We start from the raw sequence: 24,916 nt of genomic DNA, 5'->3' as shown, positions 1-24,916 counted from the left end.
CAGCTACAAACTAAACATCTTTGTTCTGCCCCATTCTTCCACCATGAGGTTTCTGCCCTGGGGCCTGTTGACCGGGAACTGAATCCCTTGAAATAGTGAACCAACTAGACTCCTAATCTTTTAAGTGGTGGGTGCTGGATATTGGATCTCAGTGATGGGAAACCTGACCGATACAGTGTGAGAAACTTCAGGAGATGAGGCCTAGTGGGAAGAAGTAAATCACTGGGGGCGGGCCTTGAAGGATATATTTTATCCCCTGCCTCTTACTTGCTGTCTCTCTTCTTGCTTCCTGGCTACTATGAGGTGAGTAGTTTTCCTCCATCACATCCTTCCATTATAATGTTCTACCTCACCACAGACCCAAAGCAATAGGGCCAATTAACCATGGAATGAAACATCTGAAACCACTAGCCCAAATTAATTTTCCCCTTTTAAATTGACTTTCTCAAGTGTTTTGTCAGAGCAATGGAAATCTAACATAAGCATTTTCTTGTGTTTATTGGCCTTCACATTAATTTCTTCTTTCGAATATTGCCTCACTCCCTTGCCTAGTTTATAAGTTTTTAGCTTGCTTTATTAATCTGTAAATCTTTGCATAATAAAATGAATCTTTACATAATAAAATGATCCTAACTTTGTAGCATCTTCATTACGTGCTTTCTAACCTTATGTTAAGTGCTGCTATTTCAATTTTGTTGTGATTATTATATCAAATTGATCCATATTTTTATTCAATGGAGTAAGACCTTGGGGAAAATTAAGGAAATCCTTCACCTTCTCTGAAAATTGAAAATTTTTCCCGTAATAATTACATAGTGTTGTTTTCCACGTTTTAATTTTTAAAATGCATGTAACTTATGTTTGTTAGTTGTATGAAGAAACTAAGCTTCTTTTTCCCCTTTGTTTTGTGAGTACCTATTGTCATATGAGATAAAGCATAGAACCTAGTTGGAGGGTTAGTAAGAGGACCATCCAAGGAAGGTTGAGCTCCAAGGAAGAGGTAAACTGTCAGCTAGAGCAGCTAATGAGGTCAGGACGAAGGAGTAGAGTGTGTTCTTCCCTTTCTAATGGGATAGTCACAATTCTTTTTTTTTTAATTAAATTCTTTTACTTTTTTTAATTAAATTCTTTGTAGGTATACAACACAATTACATTTCTCATTGGGAATTGTACCTTTATATAATGCATCTTGGTTCTTCTTTTTTCCCCATTCCTAGCCCTCCCTTCACGCCCTCTAACCTTCCCTATTTACAAAGACTTTATTTCCATTTTTTCCATTTCTCATCATTTTTCCTTTTCCTTCTTTCCTTTCCCCTGCCCCTCCCACTACCCCTACCCCTTTTCTTCCTATTTTACATTATTGATTATTCATTCTAATCATTGGTGCACTTTAGGCATACAATATAAGGACATTCATCATTGGAAATTTGCACCTTTACATAGTCTCTCTTGGTTCTTGTTTTTCACCCTTGCCCAGCCCTCCATTCAACCCCTCCATTCCTCCCTATTTACAAAGATTTTGTTCCTAGTTTTCCATTTTCTCATGTTAATCCCATTCCCTTCTATCCTTTCCTCTAGCCGTCCCACTTCCTTCCCCTTTGCCCCTTTTCTTCCTATTTCACATTACCTATTATGCATTTAGTCCTTATTTACATTTTCAGTTTCTCACACCAGAGAAACTATTGGGTATTTATACATGTGTGTCCTATTTATTTCACTTAAGGGTATTGCCTCAATGTGCATCCACTTAGCTATAAATGTCTCTAATTTCTCATTTTTTAAGGCTGAGTAGTACTCCATTTTATAAAAAAAACCACATATTCTTTATCCAGTCTCCAGTTGATGGGCATTTCGGCTGTTTCCAAGTTTTAGCTATTACAAACTGTGCTGCTATGAACATGGTGCACATATATCACTGTGGTATGATTCTTTTAATTCTTTGGGGAAGACTCCCAGCAGTGGAAGAGTGGGATCAAATGGGACTTCCAGTCCTAGTTCTTTGAGGTATCTCCATACTGATTTCCACAGTGGTTGCACCAGTCTACACTCCCACCAGCAGTGGAGCAGGTTCCTCTTTCCCCATAGCCCTGCCAGCATTTGTTATTCATTGATTTCATGATAGCAGCCATTCTTTCTGGAGTGAAGTGGAATCTTAGCGTTGTTTTCATTTGCATCTCTCGAATGACCAGTGATGTTGACCATTTTTTCATGTATTTATTTGCTATTTCTACTTCTTTGTCTGAGAAATGTCTGTTCATTTCAGATGCCCATTTTTGGATTGGGTCTTTAAATTTGGGAGGTCTGATCTTTTTAAGTTCTTTATAGATTCAAGATAGTAAACCTTTGTCTGAGGAAGAGCAGGTGAGGATTTTTTCCCACATTGTGGGTTGTCTCTTCACACTGCTGTTGGTTTCTCTTGCTGTGCAGAAGCCTTTTAATAAGAAGAGATCCTACTTGTTGATTGTTTGTGCTAGTTCATGGACAACTGAGGTTTTGTTCATAAAATCTTTTCCTACACCGATGTCTTCAAGGGTTCTACCTAACCTCTGTTCCAACTGGTTCAGCGTTTCTATTTTAATATTTAGATCTTTAATCCATTTTGATTTTAGTTTAGTGCATGGTGAGAGATATAGGTCTAGTTTTAATCTTTGGCAAGTTGAAGCCCAATTTTTCCAGCACCATTTATTAAAGAGGCTATCTTTCCTCCAGTGAGGGTGTTTGGCTCCTTTATCGAAGATGAGTTGGCTGAGTGTGTCTGGCGTTGTTTCTGCATCACTGGTCATTCGAGAGATGCAAATGAAAACAAAGCTGAGATTCCACTTCACTCCAGAAAGAATGGCTGCTATCATGAAATCAATGAATAACAAATGCTGGTGGGGCTGTGGGGAAAGAGGAACCCTGCTCCACTGCTGGTGAGAGTGTAGACTGGTGCAACCACTGTGGAAATCAGTATGGAGATACCTCAAACAACTAGGACTGGAAGTCCCATTTGACCTTGCTATTTCACTGCTGGGGATCTTCCCCAAAGAATTAAAAGAATCATACCACAGTGATATATGTGCACCCATGTTCATAGCAGCACAGTTTGTGATAGCTAAAACTTGGAAACAGCCCAAATGCCCATCAACTGGAGACTGGATAAAGAAAATGTGGTTTTTTAATAAAATGGAGTACTACTCAGCCTTAAAAAATGAGAAATTAGAGACATTTATAGCTAAGTGGATGCACACTGAGGCGATACTCTTAAGTGAAATAAATAGGACACACATGAATAAATACCAAATAGTTTCTCTGGTGTGAGAAACTGAAAGTGTAAATAAGGACTAAATGTATAATAGGTAATGTGAAATAGGAAGAAAAGGGGCAAAGGGGAAGGAAGTGGGAGGGCTAGAGGAAAGGATAGAAAGGAATGGGATTAATATGAGAAAATGGAAAACTAGGAACAAAATCTTTGTAAATAGGGAGGAATGGAGGGGTTGAAGGGAGGGCTGGGCAAGGGTGAAAAATAAGAACCAAGAGAGACTATGGAAAGGTGCAAATTTCCAATGATGAATGTCCTTATATTGTATACCTAAAATGTACCAATAATTAGAATGAATAATCAATAATGTAAAATAGGAAGAAAAGGTCCAAAGGGGTAGGGGTAGTGGGAGGGGCAGGGGAAAGGAAAGAAGGGAAAGGAAAAAATGATGAGAAATGGAAAAAATGGAAATAAAGTCTTTGTAAATAGGGAAGGGTGGAGGGTGTGAAGAGAGGGCTAGGAATGGGGAAAAAATAAGAACCAAGATGCATTATATAAAGGTACAATTCCCAATGAGAAACGTAATTGTGTTGTATACCTACAATGTACCAATAAAAGAATTTAATACAAAAAAAAACTTAGCTTGAAGAAATCAGAAAAAAAAAGAAATTAGGAAAATAATACTATTTACAAGAAAAATTAAATTCTTAGGAATTAACCTAACCAAGGAAGTTAAAGACCTCTACAATGAAAACTACAGTACTCTGAAAAAGAAGGTTGAGGAGGACATCAAAAAATGGAAGGATATCCCATGTTCCTGGACAGGCAGAACCAATACTGTCAAAATATACATATTACCAAAATTGATATATAGATTTAATATAATCCCAATAAAAATACCAACAGCATTCCTCATGGAACTAGAAATAAACTTATCCTAAAATTCATATGGAACCAGAAGAGACCCAGAATAGCAAAAGCAGTCCTGGACAACAGAAACAAAGCATCACAATCCTGTATTTTAAATTATACTACAAAGCTACAGTGATAAAAACAGCATAGTACTGGCCCAAAAACAGACATGTGACCGGACCCGAATCTGCATTTGTGCTTTTGGCAGGTTGTTTTTTCTAACTTTAATTTTTTTTTTAAGTTTAGACCTCAAAATGACTGATTAGATCGTGGCCAACTTTGGCCCTGGCATCCATCATACATTTGTTTCATTCTCTTTGAGCCGGCCTTGTGGTTGCCCCCACAATCACGTAAGTAGCGGAACCTCTGAGAAGCAGGTACCGGGATCGCACCTGGGCAAGGTTGCTGAGTGGTTGAAAAAAATATTTGGAGATCATCCAATTCCACAGTATGAGGTGAACCCACAGACTACAGAGATGCCTGCCTAGTAACAGAAAATTGAAACAAAAAGCAAACGAGTATGAATCAGAAGCCAAGCATCTTCAAGACCTCCTCATGGAGAGTGTGAACTTTTCCCCTGCCAATCTGTCTAGCACTGGTTCCAGATATCTGAATACTTTGGTCGACAGTGCAATGGTTCTTGAAACAAAGGACACCTCACTAGCATGTTTTATTCCTGCAGTGAATGATTTGACCTCTGATCTTTTTCGTACCAAATCCAAAAATGAAGAACTCCAGCTTCAACTGGGAAAACTTGAAAAAAATCTGACTGCAACTTTAGTGTTAGAAAAATGTCTGCGAGAAGATCTCAAGAAGGCAGAGCTCCATCTGTCTGCCGAAAAGGCCACAGTTGACAATCGTCTTCAGAACATGGACCTCCTGAAAGCAAAGGCAGAGGAATTCAGATTTGGAATCAGAGCTGCAGAGGAGCAGCTTTCAGCTAGAGGCATGGATGCTTCTCTGTAACATCAGTCACTAGTAGCACTGTCAGAGAAATTGGCAGAACTAAAATGACAGACTACACCTTTAAGAAAAAACTGGAGTACTGCTTAGATTTAATCCCGAATCCATCTCTTGTACAAGTGAAAATTGAAGAAGCAAAGAGAGAATTAGATACCATTGAGATTGAACTTACAAAGAAGGTAGACATGATGGAAGTGTGATCCGAGTCAAACAAACATCTTTTTCCCTAACAAAATAAGTTGAATAGAACTTTACAGGGTTTTTATCTGCTTGTCATGCCTTAATGAAATTTCTGTTCTTAGTTGAGATAATAATGTCCTTATTGACAGAATAATGGTCCCGAGTTATGCATTGCATTTTTGTGCTGAAATACAATTTTCATATTAAAAATCATTTTCTAAAAAAACAAAACAAAAAACAGACATGTGGATAAATGGAACAGAATGAAGAATACAGAAACAATCCCCAGGACATTGACCATTGACAAAGGGGCCAAAACATATGTTGGAGGAAAAATAGCCTCTTTAACAAAGAGTGCAGGAAAAACTAGCTATCTACATCTAGAAGATTGAATCTATATCCATATGTCAAACCATGTATACTAAACTAAAATCAAAATGGATCAAAGATCTAAATGTTAAAACAGAAACACAATCTGCCGGAAGATATATTGGTAAAATTCTTGAAGACATAGGCACAGGAAAAGACTTTCTAAATAGAACCCCAATTTATAAAATGAAAGACCAAAACAAATAAGGGGCAAGTAAAATGAAGAGATACTTCTCAGAAGAAGATGAACAAACGGCCAATAAATACATGCAAAAATGTTTAACATGTCTGGCCACCACAGAAATACAAATTAAAACAACACTGCGATTCCACCTTACCCCAGAAGAAATGGCTGTCATCAATCAATCAATCAATCAATCAATCAATGCTGGCAAGGCTGCAGGGGGAAAAGGTACCCTTCTACATTCTCGGTAGTAATGTAAATGGGTGCAACCACTATGGAAATCAGTATACAGATTTCACAAAAAACTAAAGCTAGAAATTCCATTCAACTCAGCTATTCATCTTCTCAGTATCTTCCCACATGAGTTAAAGGCATCATATTACTGTGGTACATGCACAGCCATGTTTATAGCAGCACAATTTATAACAACTAAAGCTTAGAAGCAGCCTATATATCCATTGACATATAGCATTGAAGAAAATAGGACAAAGGCTGCATGGGGCCTCTTTGTATTATTATTTACAACTATACATGAATTCATAATTATCTCAATAAAATCTTATTCTTAATGAAAGGTTTTATTTGAGTTAAAATTTTAAAAGATCTTATTTGGTAGGTGATCCAAGAGAGCAATGGAAGGTAAGTGAAGAAGAGGGTAAATTATTAAACTACCACCTTGGGGGGGTCTCATGGTGAATTCCTGAATCATCATTTTGTTGTGGAAACAGTGTATACAACACATGCTGCCAAAGTTATTCTATCAAAGAGGAAAGAGAGTCACTGACTGAGGACTGCTTGGACAGGAGAGGGACGAGAGGCTTTGCTGAAAGCCATGAGGGAACTGACAGAGAAGAAAACAGGAGTAAGTGATACAGAAGAAACAGACCACTGCCCCAGATGGGAGACCGTGCAGCACCATGGACAATGACTGTGTGGCCTCTGGCTGGGAGGTAAAGTGAAAATAACATCTTTTCTGCTCACAGAGAAACACAGACCCGTACCAGGACCAGGAGAATTCATGCAATTGGAGAAGGCAGTGAGGATCCCGGGCCCTACCTCCCAAGCGGCCCTCCAGGATCAATCATTGCCCTGATAGATTTCATTGCAATGGATTAGCCTATTACTGCTAGAGTTGAATTTATTCCATAGGAATAACCCTGGCTCAGTGGACTACTGAATGCCAGTGAACTTGTCTGCTGAATCCACCACCATATCCAGGGAGAGAGACAGCAAGAGTTTATAACACAAGAACTTGGACTGGATCAGACTCTGCAAGAAAGCCTGCAACCTGGCAGAAAGAGGTCCTGACTCTGAGTTAACATCAGTATTGCAATGGAGGGAATCAGGAATTATTGGGGTGTGAGCATTCAGACTCTCTGACAAAGAAGCTACTTGGGAATCACATACGGAAAGTCTCATTGGAATATCAAAACTGTGTTCCTTTTGGACACCTTATTGGTATAAGTTTTTGTATATTTTGTGATTATTTAGTAGTGTGTGGTTATGTTGTGTTCTTTTATGATTTCATGTGTTTATTAGGTTGTTTCCCTTGTATATTTGCTTGTCCATTGGCTCTGGTTTAATAGGTGTCTAGGTTCTCCCCCTCACCTCAGCTCTTTATCTAGTTTCCTCTCCTCAAACCCCTGAGACAATATTATCAACATATTTCGTTATTCTTTTTCCAAACATGTAAACTTCTCCTCCCTATTTATTAAATCCACCATTCTTAGCTCCCTCACAGTCACTCCTCTCCTCACTAGTATAATTCCTGAATCCTCCCCATCCTAATCTTTTGCTCTTTCATATCATATCTATCTTACTGTCCTCCCTATAAGCAAGTTTTGATAACCATAGAGCTTTCCTTAATCATAATATGAACATACTTTCTCCATATCTCACCCTTACCCCCACAAAATATCCTCTGAAAATCCTCAATATTAAACCTTCAGCTCAACTAAAAGTACTTCAATAAAATCAGAACTCACATTAATCTTTTTTTCTTATCTACCACTATTCTCCCCTTTAAACCTCCCCCTTACTGCATAACACTAATCATCCAAACACTTCCCATTCTCTCCACTCCACCTCACCTACCTCACTGAAAAGCAACCACAAATGATAAACTGTCATAGTGTGCAAAAAGAATAGACAAAGGGAAGACCAAAGTACTGTAAGGACTATCACAGTGCAGTGCTGTAAGACTGAATCTGTGGATGTTATTATAAATAAAAGCAGTTTTTAAGCAAAAATATAAGGACAGAGTTGAAACCACTTAAAGTAAAAACAGAAGGAGTAGATACTACCACTGGACATGCAATGCTGAAAATTATTCATGGGAGAAGAAAATAGATGAGTTCAAAGAGTAAATGAACCAAAAGTTCACAGCAATTACACTCAATATGCCCATGGTAAATTGCAGGAAAATAGGTAAAAAACTGGACAAGCTAACCAAAACAGTTCAAAATTTGAACTACAGAATCAACAAGGATATGGAGTCCTTGAAAAGATGTCAGACAGAAGTGCCTGAAATAAAAAGCTGTATAGAATCTACACATTGCAGAAATGACCAATGTGAAGACAAAGTGTCTGATATTGAGGACAAAATAGTGAATCACATTAAAGAGCTCAAAGAAGACAAAAAGAAAATTAGAGAACAACAGAAAACTATCCAGCTACTACTAGATGACAACAAGAAAAACCAATAAAAGGTTAATCAGAGTTAGAGAAAAACTAGAAGATAGCATGGATGGATTCACAAACATGTTTACAGAAATTATGGAAGAAATTTTCCCAAACATAAGAAAGAGTTTAAAATACAAGTAAGTGATGCTTATAGAACACCAAACAATTATGATGAAAGGTGAAGTTCACCAAGGCAAATTCTCATTAAATCCACAGATAGCCAGCAAATAAACAGAATTTTAAAGGCAGCCAGAGAAAAATAAATAAATCACATAAAAGTTAATTAGAATCACAGCAGACTTCTCAGCACAAACCCTGAAGGCCAGAAGAGCATGAAGTGAAGTATTTAGAGCCCTTACAGCAAAAGACTTCCAACCCAGATTAACTTACCCAGCAAAGCTATCCTTCAAAATCGATGGAAAAACAAGGTATTTCCATAAAAAAGTCCAACTCAGAAGATATATGAGTGCTAAACCAGCTCTAGAGGAAATATACAAGAATATTTTCAACAGAAACAATGAATTGGACACAGCTAAAAACACAGAGGAAACTAGTGAGGTTAATGGATAAACAGCAACAAAAAAACATCAGGCAAAGGAAAACAAATGATACACCAAAAGATAAAGAAGACAATGAGAGTAAATAACCAACACATCTCAGTAATATTTCTCAATGTTAACAGCCTCAACTCTCCACTTAAAAGACAGACTGGCAAACGGGATGAAAAAACAGAATCTGATCCAGTCCGCTCCAAGCACACCAGCAGGGTGCCAGAGAGAGGTCCCGGGTCTTAGCCCTGCCCCATCCAGCCTGGGCTAAGCAAACCAGCAGGGATCAGCCAGAAGGTGAGGACCCCTCACCACTGGCCATGCCCACAGCAACGATCCACTTAGCTTCATGGGCGCCTGCAGGACAACACCACCACCACCACCACCACCACCACCACCACCACCACCACCACCACCACCACCACTCCTCTGGCCTCTTGGCTGTACAGCCACCTGGTTCCACACTACAAAGACACAGGGGACACCAGGCGATCAGACCACCATACTGGGAAGGTTGGAGGGATCATCACCTCCCATCGGAACCTGAACTATCTTCAGGGGAAGGGCAGGTGGAACCTGCAGTACAACTTTGCAGAGTTCAACCCTACAGGAGGACAGGGAGCTCAACTTGGGACTTGCAGCCAGAAATCTGCCTGAATCGCACAGGTCTGAGAATGGCTTGCTGAGACTCATTGACTTATATCTGCACACTGCTGCCCACACTGTCTATTGTGACAACAGAGACATACCCTGAAGGAGGCCCTTCATTTGCACTTTTATTTTTTATTTCCAATATTAGTATTATTGGTTTGGGTTTTTTTCTCCACTTATCTTTAATTTTTTCCCTACTCTTTGCAAATTTTTGTTTTTCTCTCATTTTTTCCTTTCTTTTCTCTTTCCTTTCTCTTTTCCTTTCTCTCTTTCTCAGAAAAGTCTGATAATCAACCACCTGGACACCCTGAACTGATAGCACAGGAAGTAACAAAACAGATGAATAAGGCTCTAGAAAAATTCAAAGGAGAAATAATCTCTCAGGTAACTACAGAGATGGTGAGCAGAGTGAAAGACATGATTAGAGGCTCTAGAACAGAAACAGATAAAAAAATAGATGAGCTCAGAAACATGCTGGAAGCCATGAATGCCCAGCATAAGAAAGAAATGGAAACCATGAAACAGATTCAAACAGATATCCAGGAGATTAAAAATGCCATTGAAAGTATGTGTGGCAGAATAAGGGAAGGTGAAGATAGAATATCAGATATAGAAGACAGGATTGCAGTTAAGGACCATGAAAACAGAGATTTCTTAAAAATAGTAAGGGATGGGCAGGGGATTTAGCTCAGTGGTTCCACTGCCTGCCTCGAAAGCCAAGGACCCGAGTTCAATCCCCAGTACCAAAAAAAAAAGAAAAGAAAAAGAAAATAGTAAAGGACCAGGAGTAATCAATACAGCAGCTGCTAGATGATGCAAAGAAGAATAACATAAGACTGATAGGAGTCAATGAAAAAGCAGGAGAAAGCACAAATGACATAAAAAAAACCTGTTCACAGAAGTAATAGTAGAAAACTTCCCAGACAGAGGTAGAGAATTGGACAAACAGATAAGTGAGGCATATAGAACTGCACCCAGCCATGATAAAAAAAATCTACACCTAGACATATAATAGTCAAGATCCCAGAAACCCAACAGAAGAACAAAATTCTACAGACAGAGAAAAGAAACAAATCACCTACAAAGGAAAGCCCATCAGAATCATGGCAGATTTCTCAACACAAACCCTCAAATCAAGGAGAGCCTGGAATGAAGTATTTCGAGCCCTAAAGCAAAATAACTTCCAACCTAGACTGTTGCATCCTGCAAAATTATCTTTCAAAATCGATGGGGAAATTAGATACTTCCATGACAAAGAACACCTGAGAAATTTCATGAACACCAAACCAGCACTCCAAGCAATTCTAAACAATATCCTAGAAAAAAACAATGAAGGTCACAACTCCATGAGGCAAAAAAGAGGGAAGCAACCAAGCGAGGCAAGAAACTAAAGGGAATGGAGGAAAAAGAAACGAGAGCCAACAACAGTAAAACATCATGACAAGGATGAGTCAATATCTCTCAATTATAACCATCAATGTTAATGGCCTCAATTCACCAATCAAAAGAAACAGACTGGCAGAATGGATTAAGAAGCAAAATCCAACAATATGCTGTATGCAAGAAACACACCTAACTCAAAAAGAAACTCATAGACTGAAAATAAAAGGATGGAAAACAGTTCTCCACGTGACAGGAACCCAAAAAAAGCAGGGGTAGCAATCTTATTTGCAGACAAAATAGAATTCAAACAAAAACTAAATAAGAGAAACAAAAATTGGGGACTGGGGATTTAGCTCAGTGGTTTCGGCACCTGCTGAGCAAGTGCAAGGACCCGAGTTTGATCTATGGAACCAAAAAAAAAAAGAGAAACAAAGATAGTCGCTACATCCTTGTGAAGGGAACAATCCAAGATGAAGAGATGACAATCATAAATATATATGCACCAAATATGAATGCCCCAACTATACAAAACAAATATGAATGGACATGAAAAACCAAATAAGCACTAACACAATTGTAGTGGGGGACCTCAATACCCCACTATCACAAATAGATCATCTAGAAAAAAAATTAACAATGAAATTCTAGAACTGAACTAAGCTATTGATCAAATGAATTAATAGATATTTACAGAGTGTTCCACCCAACAAAATTAGAATACACATTCATTTTGGCTTTACACAGGTCATTCTCCAAAATAGATCACATGCTAGCTCATAGGACATGTCTAAGTAAGTGGAAAAGAATTGAAGTTTACTCCCTGTATATTATCAGACCATAGTGTAATAAAATAGGAGATCATTAACATAAACCACAAAACCCCCACAAACACATGGAAATTGAATAACACCCTCCTGAACAACAAATGGGTCACAGAGGAAATTAAAGAAGAAATTAGACAGTTTCTACAAGTAAATAACAATGCCAGTACAACATACAGGAATCTATGGGACACAATGAAAGCAGTTCTATGAGGGAAAGTCATAGCAGTGAATGCCCATATTAGGAAAACAGAGAGAACCCAGACAAATAACCTAAAGCAGAACCTAAAGCTCCTAGAAAAAGAGCATAATAAACCCAAAGCTCATACAAGAGAGGAAATTATAAAGATCCGAGCAGAAATCAATGTAATGGAGACTAAGAGAACGATACAAAAAAATCAATGAATCAAAGAGTTGGTTTTTCGAAAGAATAAATAAAATCAATAAACCTTTAGCCAACCTTATCAGAAAAAGGAAAGAAAAGGCTCAAATCCATGCAATTAAGAATGAAAAAGGTGGTGAGAGGGCACGGGGAAAAGGTGGCTCTGGCCGGGGCGGATCGGCTGTCTGGGGCAATGTAGCTGGGCTCGCCGGCTCACGGCCCTCCTTCGCTGCCCTCGCCGCGCCCTGACGCGGAGTTCCTGCTCGAGAGAGGCTGTCCTCGCACCGGCCGCGCTCCCTCGACAGCAGAGCCCGCTCGCTCGCCCGTGAGAGCGTCCCGGCCGAGCAGCCCTGAGGGGGAGGGGAGGCCGTTTTGTCCCGACCGACTCCCCGGAACCGGGCGGAGCGGCTGGGAGAGGCTGCAGAGCCGCCGTCGCTGTCCTCAGAGGCCCCGGGCGCCGCCACTGCCTGGGCTTCCTCGACGAGGCCATTCGTAGGTCGCCCGCGCCCTCTCCAGCCCTCCTTTTTCCCACGCTCCCCGGTCCTCCGGCCCGAGAACGCCGGGGTGAGGAGTTGGCTGTAGTGCGAGGGACCGATGCCTCGGGGCCGCCTGCGGCGAGAGCCTGAGCCGCTCCTCCCAATGGCGAAGAAGACGTACGACCTGCTTTTCAAGCTGCTCCTGATCGGAGACTCGGGAGTGGGGAAGACCTGTGTCCTTTTTCGTTTTTCGGATGATGCCTTCAATACCACCTTTATTTCCACCATAGGAATAGACTTTAAGATCAAAACAGTTGAATTACAAGGAAAGAAGATCAAACTACAGATTTGGGACACAGCAGGCCAAGAGCGATTTCACACCATCACAACCTCCTACTACAGAGGAGCAATGGGTATCATGCTAGTGTATGACATCACCAATGGTAAAAGCTTTGAAAACATCAGCAAATGGCTTAGAAACATAGATGAGCACGCCAATGAAGACGTGGAAAGAATGTTACTAGGAAACAAATGTGATATGGATGATAAAAGAGTTGTACCTAAAGGAAAAGGAGAACAGATTGCAAGGGAGCATGGAATTAGATTTTTTGAGACTAGTGCAAAAGCAAATATAAACATTGAAAAGGCGTTCCTCACATTAGCTGAAGATATCCTTCGAAAGACCCCTGTAAAAGAGCCCAACAGTGAAAATGTAGATATCAGCAGTGGAGGTGGCTTCACGGGCTGGAAGAGCAAATGCTGCTGAGCGTTCTCCTGTTCCATCCACTGCCATCCGCCACCTGTTTCTCTCCTTGCTGCAAATAAACCACTCTGTCCATTTTTAACTCTAAACAGATATTTTTGTTCCTCATCCTAACTATCCAGTCCACCTATTTTATTTGTTCTTTCATCTGTGACTGCTTGCTAACTTTATAATTTTCTTCAAACAAAAATGTATAGAAAAATCATGTCTGTGACTTCATTTTAAATGTACTTGCTCAGCTCACCACTGCATTTCAGTTGTATTATAGTCCAGTTATCAACTTTAAAACCTATAACAACCATTTCAATTCTATTCTGCAAATTGTATAAGAATAAAAGAATTAACAATTTTATTTTGTACAACAGTGGAATTTTCTGTCATGGATAATATGCTTGAGTCCCTATAATCTATAGATGTGCGATAGCAAAAGAAACAAACAGAAGCCAGGAAAACACTCATTTTCACCTCGAATATGTAAATGGGGTTAATTTTGTCCTGTGCCTTATGTGGAAAGGAACTTACTTGGTTTTCCTTTTTTGTTCTGGTGGAAGCATATGCAGGAGACATACCATCCAACATAACCCATTAAAATATTTGTGGTTTGCTTGGCTGTAATTTTCAGAGTGGTTAATTGAGGACAAAGGGTAATGCAGAAATGATTTCGTTTGCTGAGTCTCGTTTTCAGTGGCCTTGATATTTAAAACTCTTCTTGCCACCAGTTCTCCTTGGCCACTTTTTCCGTGCTTCTCATCGTCCTGCATGCCACTTTATTTGCTTCTCCTTCCTACCACCTTACGGTAAGAGTTATTTAGAAATGAAAAGGGCAAACTAATAGGTTTGTCAAGTTTAACATAAAGTACTGATTTACCTTGCTAAGTAAACTAAAAGACAAATTCTAACCGCCTACTATCCATGTCATTTAATTGGCGTCTTCCCCTCATTTACTCTCCCCTAAAACCTCTGCCCCAGATTCCTTCGTTCTGCTTCGCTTCTGCGTTCTCCTTCCCTTTGTTCTCTTCCTGTCTACCCATTGAGTTTATGAAATGGAAGAGCTAATTGCATGCACTAGTGTTCAGAGGGTGTTGTGGTTTGTCTTCTAATTAGGTGTCTATCCTATTTACTTTCCTAGAATAAGTCTCTCAGCCTAAATTTGAGTAGTCTCCATTTTGGCAACTCCTCTGGAAGTTTGGTAGCCCAGTGAAAACTTTTTAAAAAATGGGAAGGAGGAGTGAATTTTATTAACGTGTTTGCCAAATGTATTGAGATTTGGCCTCCGAAGAACACTTTTTCAGTGTTAAGTTGTCTTCACCTTAAGATTCAGAGATACTTAGAAAATTATGAATTTTAAATCCTATCTTCACATCCTCGTGGAAAACATATCACCATGGATTTAGAAAAAGGACAAAAAGGCTTCTCATTTAAGATAGGACCTCTAGTCTGTTTCTAACCCTGTCCTTTCTTTTCATCTTTCTAGTTTTGTTTCATTGCTTGTCATTAGGATGGGGTAATGATTAGGGTTGCTGTGCTGCTAGCACCCTGAGATGATGCCTTTGTTGAAAGAATTGTGAATAGCATGATTCATTTCGAGCAGAGGCTGAGTTTAGGACAGCAGCTTCCATTGAAAAGTCTCTGTGTTGTGACATACATTTTAATGACCTCTTCTTGGCTCACATAAACAACACAGGGACATATCTGTTATGAAAATTCATGAATTTTTCAGATAGTGCCCTAAAAATGTTATATATGCCTCACTGGTGGTTGTTATTGTTGTTCTTAGGTTTTTCCCTCCCTTGACTTTATCATTGTTTACTAGTAAAAAGCAGCATTGCCAAATAATTACTAATTTTCCACTAAAAAAATGAAATGAAAGGTTTTTGATAAGTTTTAGGTTAAACCTTCTGTGGTTAGATTAATGTATTCGTTTCTTCCCTTTATCTGGAATGTGGCAGTAGCTTTTTTTGTTGTTTTTACTTTTAACCCTCTTTGGATCCTTATTCAATTCAGTGACTTAAGGTTTGAGAACTAAACACTGGGATTTTTGGGTAACAGACTGACAGTTTTGTTTGTTTATAATTATAATCGGCATTGTACATAGAAAGGATATGGCTACCTTTTGTTAAATCTGCACTTTCTAAATATCAAAAAAAGGGAAATGGACTATAAATCAATTTTTGTATAATCTGTTTAAAACATGAATTTTATTTGCTTAATATTAGGGCTTTGCCCTGTTTCTGTAAGTCTCTTGGGACCCTATGTAGAAGCTGTTCTCATCAAACACTGAGCAGTTGAGTCCATTCTCTGGTACTGGCTACAAATTCGGTTTCATATCCTACTTAACAATTGACATAAACTGAAATATTTCTAGATGGTCTACTTCTGTTCATATAAAAACAAAACTTGATTTCAAAAAAAAAAAATGAAAAAGGTGAAGCCACAACAGATCCAGCAGAAATTCAGAGGATCATCAGTACCTACTTTGAGAACCTGTACTCTAAGAAAATGGAAAACACAGAAAAAATGGACAGATTCCTAGATACATATGAATTGCCAAAGTTAAATGAAGAAGATATAGAAATTCTAAACACCCCAATTACAATGAGTGAAATGGAAAATGTAATAAAAAATTTACCAACAAAGGAAAGCCCAGGTCCAGATGGCTTCACTGCGGAATTCTACAAGACATTTAAAGAAGAACTTACACCATTACCCTTTAAACTCATCAAGGAAATTGAAAGGGAAGCAATACTTCCAAATTCATTCCTGGAAGCAAGTGTTACTTTGATTCCAAAACCAGGGAAAGACCCAACCCAAAAAGAGAACTACAGGCCAATCTCCATAATGAACATAGATGCAAAAATCCTCAACAAGATACTGGCAAACAGAATACAGAGGATCATCAAGAAGATCATACACCCTGACGAAGTCGGATTTACCCCAGGGATGCAAGGATGGTTCAACATCCGTAAATCAATAAATGTAATACACCATATTAACAGAGTCAAGGACAAAAACCATATGATCATCTCAATAGATGCAGAAAAGGCATTTGACAAAATCCAACACCCATTCATGGTAAAAATCCTACACAAAATTGGAATAGAAGGTTTTTATCTTAACCTGATTAAGGCTATCTATGAAAAACCAACAGCCAACATCATACTAAATGGTCAAAAACTGAAAACTTTCACACTAAAATCAGGAAGAAGACAAGGATGCCCACTATCACCACTCCTGTTCAATATAGTTCTGGAAACATTAGCCATAACAATTAGAAAAGAGAAAGAAATAAAAGAAATAAAGATAGGAAAAGAAGAAGTTAAAGTGTCACTATTTGCTGATGAAATGATACTTTACATAGAAGACCAAAAACTCCACCAGAAGACTTCTAGACCTAATGGACAGATTCAGGAGAGTAGCTGGATACAAGGTCAACACTCAAAAAACAATAGCCTTCTTGTACACAAATAACAGACTCACTGAGAGACAAATTAGGGAAACAATTCCTTTTACAATAGCATCTAAAAAAATGAAATATCTAGGAATCAATCTAACAAAGGAGGCAGAAGACCTCTACACTGAAAACTACAGCACTCTGAAAAGAGATCGAAGAGGTTATAAGAAAATGGAAAGACATCCCTTGCTCCTGGGTAGGAAGAACCAATATAGTGAAAATGGCCGTACTTCCAAAACTACTATATAGATTTAAAGCGATGCCAATTGAAATTCCAACAATATACTTCACAGAACTAGAGAAAAAAATCCAATAATTCATTTGGAACAAGAAGAGATCTAGAATAGCAAAAGCAATTCTAGACAACAAAGACAAGGAAGAGGGTTTCACAATCCCCAACTTGAAACTACACTACAAAGCTACTGTGATAGAAACAGCATGGTACTGGCAAAGAAACAGACCTGAGGACTAGTGGAACAGATTACAAAATGCAGAAACAATTCCAGACACAATCAGCCACCTCATCTTCAATGAAGGAGCCAAACACCCTCACTGGAGGAAAGATAGCCTCTTTAAGAAATGGTCCTGGAAAAATTGGGTTTCAACTTGCCAAAGATTAAAATTTGACCTGTATCTCTCACCAAGCACTAAACTAAAATCGAAATGGATTAAAGATCTAAATATTAAAACAGAAACGCTGGACCGGCTTGAAGAGGTTAGGTAGAACTCTTGAAGACATTGGTATAGGAAAAGATTTTATGAACAAAACCTCAGTTGCCCATGAACTAGCACAAACTATCAATAAGTGGCATCTCTTCTTATTAAAAAGCTTCTGCACAGCAAGAGAAACTACCAATAGTGTGAAGAGACAATCCACAATGTGGGAAAACTTTTCACCTGCTGTTCCTCAGACAAAGTTCTATTATCTAGAATCTATAAAGAACTTTTAAAAAATCAGACCTTTCAAATTGAAAGACCTGGTCCAAAAATGGGCATCTGAAATGAACAGACATTTCTCACACAAAGAAGTAGAAATAGCAAATAAAAATATGAAAAAAATGTTCAAAATCACTGGTCATTCGAGAGATGCAAATGAAAACCACACTGAGATTCCACCTCACTCCAGAAAGAATGGCTGCTATCATGAAATCAACCAATAATAAATGCTGGCGGGGCTGTGGGGAAAGAGGAACCCTGCTCCACTGCTGGAGGGAGTGTAGACTGGTGCAACCACTATGGAAATCAGTATGGAGATACCTCAAAGAACTAGGACTAGAAGTCCCATTTGACCCAGCTATTCCCCTGCTGGATATCTTCCCCAAAGAATTAAGAGAATCATACCACAGTGATATATGTGCACCCATGCTCATAGCAGCACAGTTTGTGATAGCTAAATCATGGAAACAGCCCAATTTCCCATTAACTGGGGACTGGATAAAGATGATGTGTTTTTTTTTTATAAAATGGAGTACTACTCAGCCATAAAGAACAAGAAACTAGAGACATTTATAACTAAATGGATGCACATTGAGGCGATACTCTTAAGTGAAATAAACAGGACACACATGTGTAAATACTGAATAGTTTCTCTAGTATGAGAAATTGAAAGTGTAAATAAGGACTAAAAGATATAATAGATAATGTGAAATAAGAAGAAAAGGGGCAAAGGGGAAGTGGGAGGGGGAGGGGAAAGAAAGAGGGGAATGGAATTATTGAAAATGAAATGAGAAAATGGAATTAAATTAAATGGAATTAATGAGAAAATGAAAAATGGCAACAAAGTTTTTGTAAATAGGGAGGGATGGAGGGGTTGATGGGAGGGCAGGGGAAGGGGGAAAAATAAGAACCAAGAGAGATTATGTAAAGGTGCAAATTTCCAATGATGAACGTAATTATATTGTATACCTAAAATGTACCAATAAAATTAATTAAATATAATTCTTTCAGAGAGATACCATGAAGGGAAATAGCATCAAGCACAGTCCAGAGAATTAAAAACAGTGATAACTATTAGTTTGCCACCTTTAACCATAAGTACAAGTGTTATAGTTTTATAACAAAATCTAAAACCAATCAAAAAATTATATACCAAAAATATCCACTTAGAATGATTTTACCCTCAAGAGAGAGAATTTAAAATGGATAAGCAGAAAAATAGAGAAACAAAGAAAAGAACAACATTAAAAGCAAGGCGTCTAATGGAGAGGAAGATTACTCAAGCTTCATGAAACTGATGAAGAAGACAGGAGAGAAAGAAGGAAAAAACAAAGCAAAAGAAAAAACTGGGCTGGGGATTTAGCTCAGTGGTTCCGCCGCCTGCCCTGCAAGCACAAGGACCTGAGTTCAATCCCCAGTACCAAAAAAAAAAAAAAAAGGAAAAGAAAACACTAAAAACAATGTTCACACCCATGAAAAAAACAAAAACAGACAATGGAGAAAAGAAAAAATCCAACCAACAAAACAAAACAAAAAATCCCAAACACAAAGAAAAAAGAAATTTCTCTGTGACTTCAACCCTGTGGTTATCTTCTGTTGCCTACAGTTTTGCAGTAGTTTCCAAGCCAGAGCTCAGATCTGTGCTGGGTAACCCCAGTAAGTGTGCAATAGGATTAGGGCAGGGTGCTGGATAATCCCAGCAAGCATGAAGTAGGGTCGAGGTGGGGCACCAGGTGGGGCACCTGGTGCTTTCAACTCCACAGATGTTCAGGTTGATCCTGGCTTCTGGCTGTGGGGCTGAGGCCTGAGTTTTCAGCCAGCAACACTCTGGATGTCCCCTACCTCCAAACTAGAAGGCCTGATCAAAAAATGGGCAATTGAAATGAACAGACATTTCTCAGAAGAAGAAATTCAAATAGCTCATAAATAGATGAAAAAAAATGTTCAACATCACTGGCTTTTAGAGAAATGCAAATTAAAACAATACTGAGATTCCATCTTACCCCAGAAGGAATAGTCACCATCAACAAATAAAATAGTAACAAATGCTGTTGAGACTCCAGAGAAAAAGAAACCTTATACGTTGTTGGTAGGAACATAGAATAATACAACCACTGTGGAAATGTGTTTAGACATTCCTCAAAAAACTAAAATTAGAAATTTCTTCTAAGTATTTTCCCAAAAGACAAAGATATAATATTGAAACCAAGTATTTAGCTTAGTGGCACCACACCTGCCTCGCAAGTCCAAGGTCCTGAGTTCAATCCCCAGTACAAAAAAAAAGATATAATATTGATACTTGCATACCCACTTTATAGCAGCACAATTCACATTAGCTAAAGCTTAGAAGCAGCCTATATGTCCATCAAGAGATGAATGGATTAAGAAAGTGTGGTATTCAAACACAATGGGGCTGGGGATTTAGCTCAGTGGTTCCGCCGCCTGCTTTGCAAGTGCAAGGTCCCAAGTTCGATCCCTGGTACCAAAAAAAAAAAAAAAAAAAAAAACACACACACACACACATACACCCTTAAAAAGGATAAACTTGAGTCATTTGTAGCAAAATGGATGCACCTTGAGACCATAATGTTAAGTGAAATAAATCAGACACACAAGATTAAATTTTTCATGGTTTCTCTTATATGAGAAACTCAAATATAAATAAAGGACAAAATAAAAATAGATAATAGGAAAAGGGGAGTCAGATCTTTAACAAAAGCTTAGGGGACCAAGAGATAGAGGGGACTGTAAGTGGATGACAAGAGAATTAAGATATGCTGTGTACATGTACCAACCCCCTAAAAGGTATGAATTTGAAAACATGTACTAATAAAAAATAAAAACTAGAAAAAGGGAACTAGCTTGGGGTGTAGTATGTTGTCACACACCTGTAATTTTAGCACTATGGGAGGCTGGTGCAGGAAAACTGCAAGTTCAAGCCCACCCTGGGTAACTTAATGAGACCCTATCTCAAAATTTTTAAAACTTTAAAAGGTTTGGGAGGTAGCTTAGTGCAAAGGCCCTGCATTTGATCCCAGAAAGGGAGGAAGACCTCTCCTCAGTACTAGAGGGAGAGAGAGAGAGAAGCTTGGAAATGAATGGCAAATGAACCACAGGCAGAATACATAGTGTGTGTACTTTCCAATCTCCACAGATAAGTGCTATGATGGTGAGTAGCCTGAGATTATATTCAATGAAAGCCCCAAAGAGCAATTGGAAAGAAAAGAACAGACATACAGAGAGATGGCTCACAATATCCAAGAAGGTAGGAAATTTCAAGTGAACATTCAAAGAAAGGCATCACCTGCCAAGGCTGCAGTGAACAGCATATTGAACACATATCCTCTCATAGAAGAGACTTCACAGAGGCTCCAAACACCAAGACAAAATATGACAAATACTCCCATATCCTAATGTAAGGTGCTGGGTCACCTTTCGTAGAAATGGAAACAAACATACTCTGCTAGTATTAGAACACCACACATCACAGCGATACAAAAAAAGATTATGTGGATGAAGGCAGAATTTTGGGAAAGAACTGTCAGTGTGTTGGGCATTTTACCCCAGGAATATGGATCATTCCCTCCTTGATGTAAATCATCAACTGCAAACTAGGAGCTTCAGAAAGCTTGACTCATACCCGGAAAGGTTGAAAGACTCAACAACTAGTATCTGACTCACATCACTAAAATCAAGAGGTTGGGGCAAAAAGTGCCTCTGAAGAAGGGTGAGTACCAGTGCACCTTTGCTTGAACAGCAACTCTGACATTTATAAAAGCAAGATCTTTTATTTCCATGCTTTATATATGTACCCTGGGAAAAAGAGTGGCCTGAGAATAACTTAAAAGAGATGTCAATCAAGAGAACCTACTAGAAAAGCAAGTAGCTCCAGAAGAGGTGAAAGCTACAAACGGTCTAGGAACTAAGTGGGAATCTAGTGATCAGTCAGATAAAAGGCACTCTGTGTGACATGGACATGAAGTCCCATGCCCTTATAGAAAAATGAAAATGTTCCCCTGAGAAACTATGGCTCGGTATTTCCTTCATATCTCAGAGCTGAAGAGCCACAGTACAACTTAGTCAACTATGCAAGGGAGTACTCTTTGTTGCTTGTAATTAGAATCCTTATGGAATGATTGCTTCTTAGAGGTGTCTTCCAGATATAGCTGGTCTTTAGGTTTTGAGTATCTAATGACTCTCAGGCTATCTCATTTTCATTACACCAGGAAGGACAACTGATTAGATCAATCACAACACCTTAGCTCAAGTGATACAATCAGCAACACCATTGCATCAAGTACATCTTAGAAAATGACATTTTTGCACAAGCACAAGGACCCAAGTTCGATCCCCAGTACCAAAAAAAAAAAAAGAAAATGACATTTTGTGGTAGTTATTAATCTATCACCTTTAACTGTGTGAATTAAATCAAAATCAAGGACCAACCCAACATATGTTTATAGTGAATAAACTCTTCAATGTAACAACTTTACCCTTTGGGATGGGGAGTTAGAAGGAGTTGGGGAGGGAGGGATAGACAAGTAGAAGGAAGGTTAGCAGTGAGGCCAGAGGACAAGGCGAGAGAAGGAAAAAGAGAATAATAGAAAAATAAAGAAGAAATCCGAATGAGGGCCAGAACAGGAACAAAAAAGGAGATGAACAATTTGGGACAGCAAGAGAGTGAGTGTAAGAGAGAGAGAAAGGAAAGAGAAAAGAAAGGAAAAAAAAGAGAAAAACAAAAATTTTCAAAGAGTAGGGAAAAAATTAAAGATAAGAGAAAAAAAACAAACCAATAATACTAATATTGGAAATAAAAAATAAAAGTGCAAATGAAGGGCCTCCTTCAGGGTATGTCTCTGTTGTCACAATAGACAGTGTGGGCAGCAGTGTGCAGTTATAAGTCAATGAGTCTCAGCAAGCCATTCTCAGACCTGTGCGATTCAGGCAGATTTCTGGCTGCAAGTCCCAAGTTGAGCTCCCTGTCCTCCTGTAGGGTTGAACTCTGCAAAGTTGTACTGCAGGTTCCACCTGCCCTTCCCCTGAAGATAGTTCAGGTTCCGATGGGAGGTGATGATCCTTCCCATTTACCCAGTACGGTGGTCTGGTGGTCCGGTGTCCCCTGTGTCTTTGTAGGGTGGAACCAGGTGGCTGTACAGCCAAGAGGCCAGAGAAGTGGGGGGGGGGGAGGTCCTGCAGGCGCCAGCTTGGCTAAGTGGATTGCTGCCAGGGACACGGGCTGGATGGGGCGGGTTCCCTGCGACCGGGGACCCCTCTGCGGCATCTGTGGAAGTGCCTGGCTCCCGCGGACTGCGCAAGGGAGTACTCTTCTTCCCGAATCTTTCTCCTTCTTAGTTTGGCATCTATGAGAATTAGCATTTGTACTATTGGAGAAAAGATGGAAAAAAGACAAAAACATGTTTGCCTAGTTCTGCTCACCACCCATATACAAATATTACTGGCAGTATTCTAATCTTAAAGCAGTGCACAGCTAGGTGTGGAAGATAACTAACTCCCTAGATTCAGGACTTGGGGTTTTGGTCATATGGTACAGCAGAGTTCCTATAGATTGCAAGTGGCTAACATAAGAGCAAAGAGAAAATCTATGGTACGTGCATGTACTATCATTACAGACACTGGAAGAAGAGGTTCATGTCAGTTTACAAAGGGGAAAACACAATGTTACTTTCTTTCGGAACTCATCAAGAGGAACTTGAATGAAGAAATAACATTGAACCCCAGCCAAAGACCTGCCTGGAAAACAACTGCACAGATACACAGGCCCCAGCTAGAGGCCCACCCAGAGACCATTGGTAAATGCACACAGTCCCCATCAAGAAGCCTGCCCAGACAATAGTGGGGCAGGTGCACAGGCCCCAGCCAGGGCCCCACCCAGACACAGTGGCTTGGGTGGGCAGGTCCCAGCCACAGGCCACCTGTAAAACAGCTCCACAGGTCCTCAGGGCCCAGCCAGAGGCCCACCTAGAGACCATCAGTAAGTGCCCACAGTCCCCACCAAGAAGCCCACCCAGATAACAGCCAAACACAGGGATCCAGAAGGCCATCATTTTGAACCCAGGTATTGGCACAGTGGTGAGCAGGAGAGAGAAGGCCTCTCTGAGACTTGCTGAGAATTGAAGCCCACTGGGAGAGTAAAGAGTCACCTCAATAAAGCCACAGCACACTGCACTGGTTGAAATGACAAGACACCTAAATAAGTCTCAAAACCAAACTTCAAGATCACCAAAGGCAACTCCAAGGTACAATGAGATGAAATAATCTGAAACTCAATCACCTGGGCTCCCTCAACTGGCAACAAAACAGGATCTGGTAAAAATGATATCAGAAATAATTTCTCAGATAACAGAGATTGTGTCCATAGTGAAAGGCATGATTAATAACTCTAGAGCAGGCACCAATAACAAAAAAGAGGAGCTGAGGAACATGATGGAATCCCACCATAGGAAACAAATGGAATTCATAAAAGAGATACAAACATATCCAGGAGACTAAAAATGCCATTGAAAGTATATGCAGCAGAATGAGCCAAAGTGAAGAGAGAATTTCAAATATAGAAGACAGGATTGCAATTAGTGACCAAGAAAAGAATGATTTTTTTACTCCTGAACAACCAATGGATCACACAGGATATTAAAGAAGAAATTAGACAGTTTCTACAAGTAAATAATAATGCCAGTACAACATACAGGAATCTATGGGACACAAAGAAAGCAGTTCTACTAGGGAAATTCATAGCAGTGAATGCCCATATTAGGAAAACCTAATGTACTTATGGAGTACTTGTCTTACCCATTGAGAAGGTTCTGTTCTACTTCTAGTCTCCTGATAGCTTTTACCATGAACAGCTGTAGAATTTAGTCCAATACTTTTTCTCCAACTAGTGACAGGATCATATGGCTTTTTCCTTTCCTCTGTTAAAATGATGACTTTTGGGGGTGGATCTTCCAATGCTGAAC

At 39.3% G+C, this 24,916-nt stretch overlaps 2 pseudogenes; both read left to right on the top strand.

Moving 5' to 3' along the window:
- Positions 1 to 298: 298 nt before the first annotated feature.
- Positions 299 to 5,316, top strand: LOC101703617 (HAUS augmin-like complex subunit 1 pseudogene; annotated as a pseudogene).
- A 7,438-nt stretch (positions 5,317 to 12,754) lies between these two features.
- Positions 12,755 to 13,890, top strand: LOC147823254 (ras-related protein Rab-10 pseudogene; annotated as a pseudogene).
- The last annotated feature ends 11,026 nt before the right edge of the window (positions 13,891 to 24,916 follow it).

Source organism: Heterocephalus glaber, unplaced genomic scaffold, assembly GCF_053883595.1.
Source record: "Heterocephalus glaber isolate CG9 unplaced genomic scaffold, H.glaber_assembly_v1.0 deba00001594, whole genome shotgun sequence".
Lineage (NCBI taxonomy): Eukaryota > Metazoa > Chordata > Mammalia > Rodentia > Bathyergidae > Heterocephalus > Heterocephalus glaber.
The sequence above is the reverse complement of the archived record's forward strand: the minus strand, read 5'-3'. Positions and strand labels throughout refer to the sequence as shown.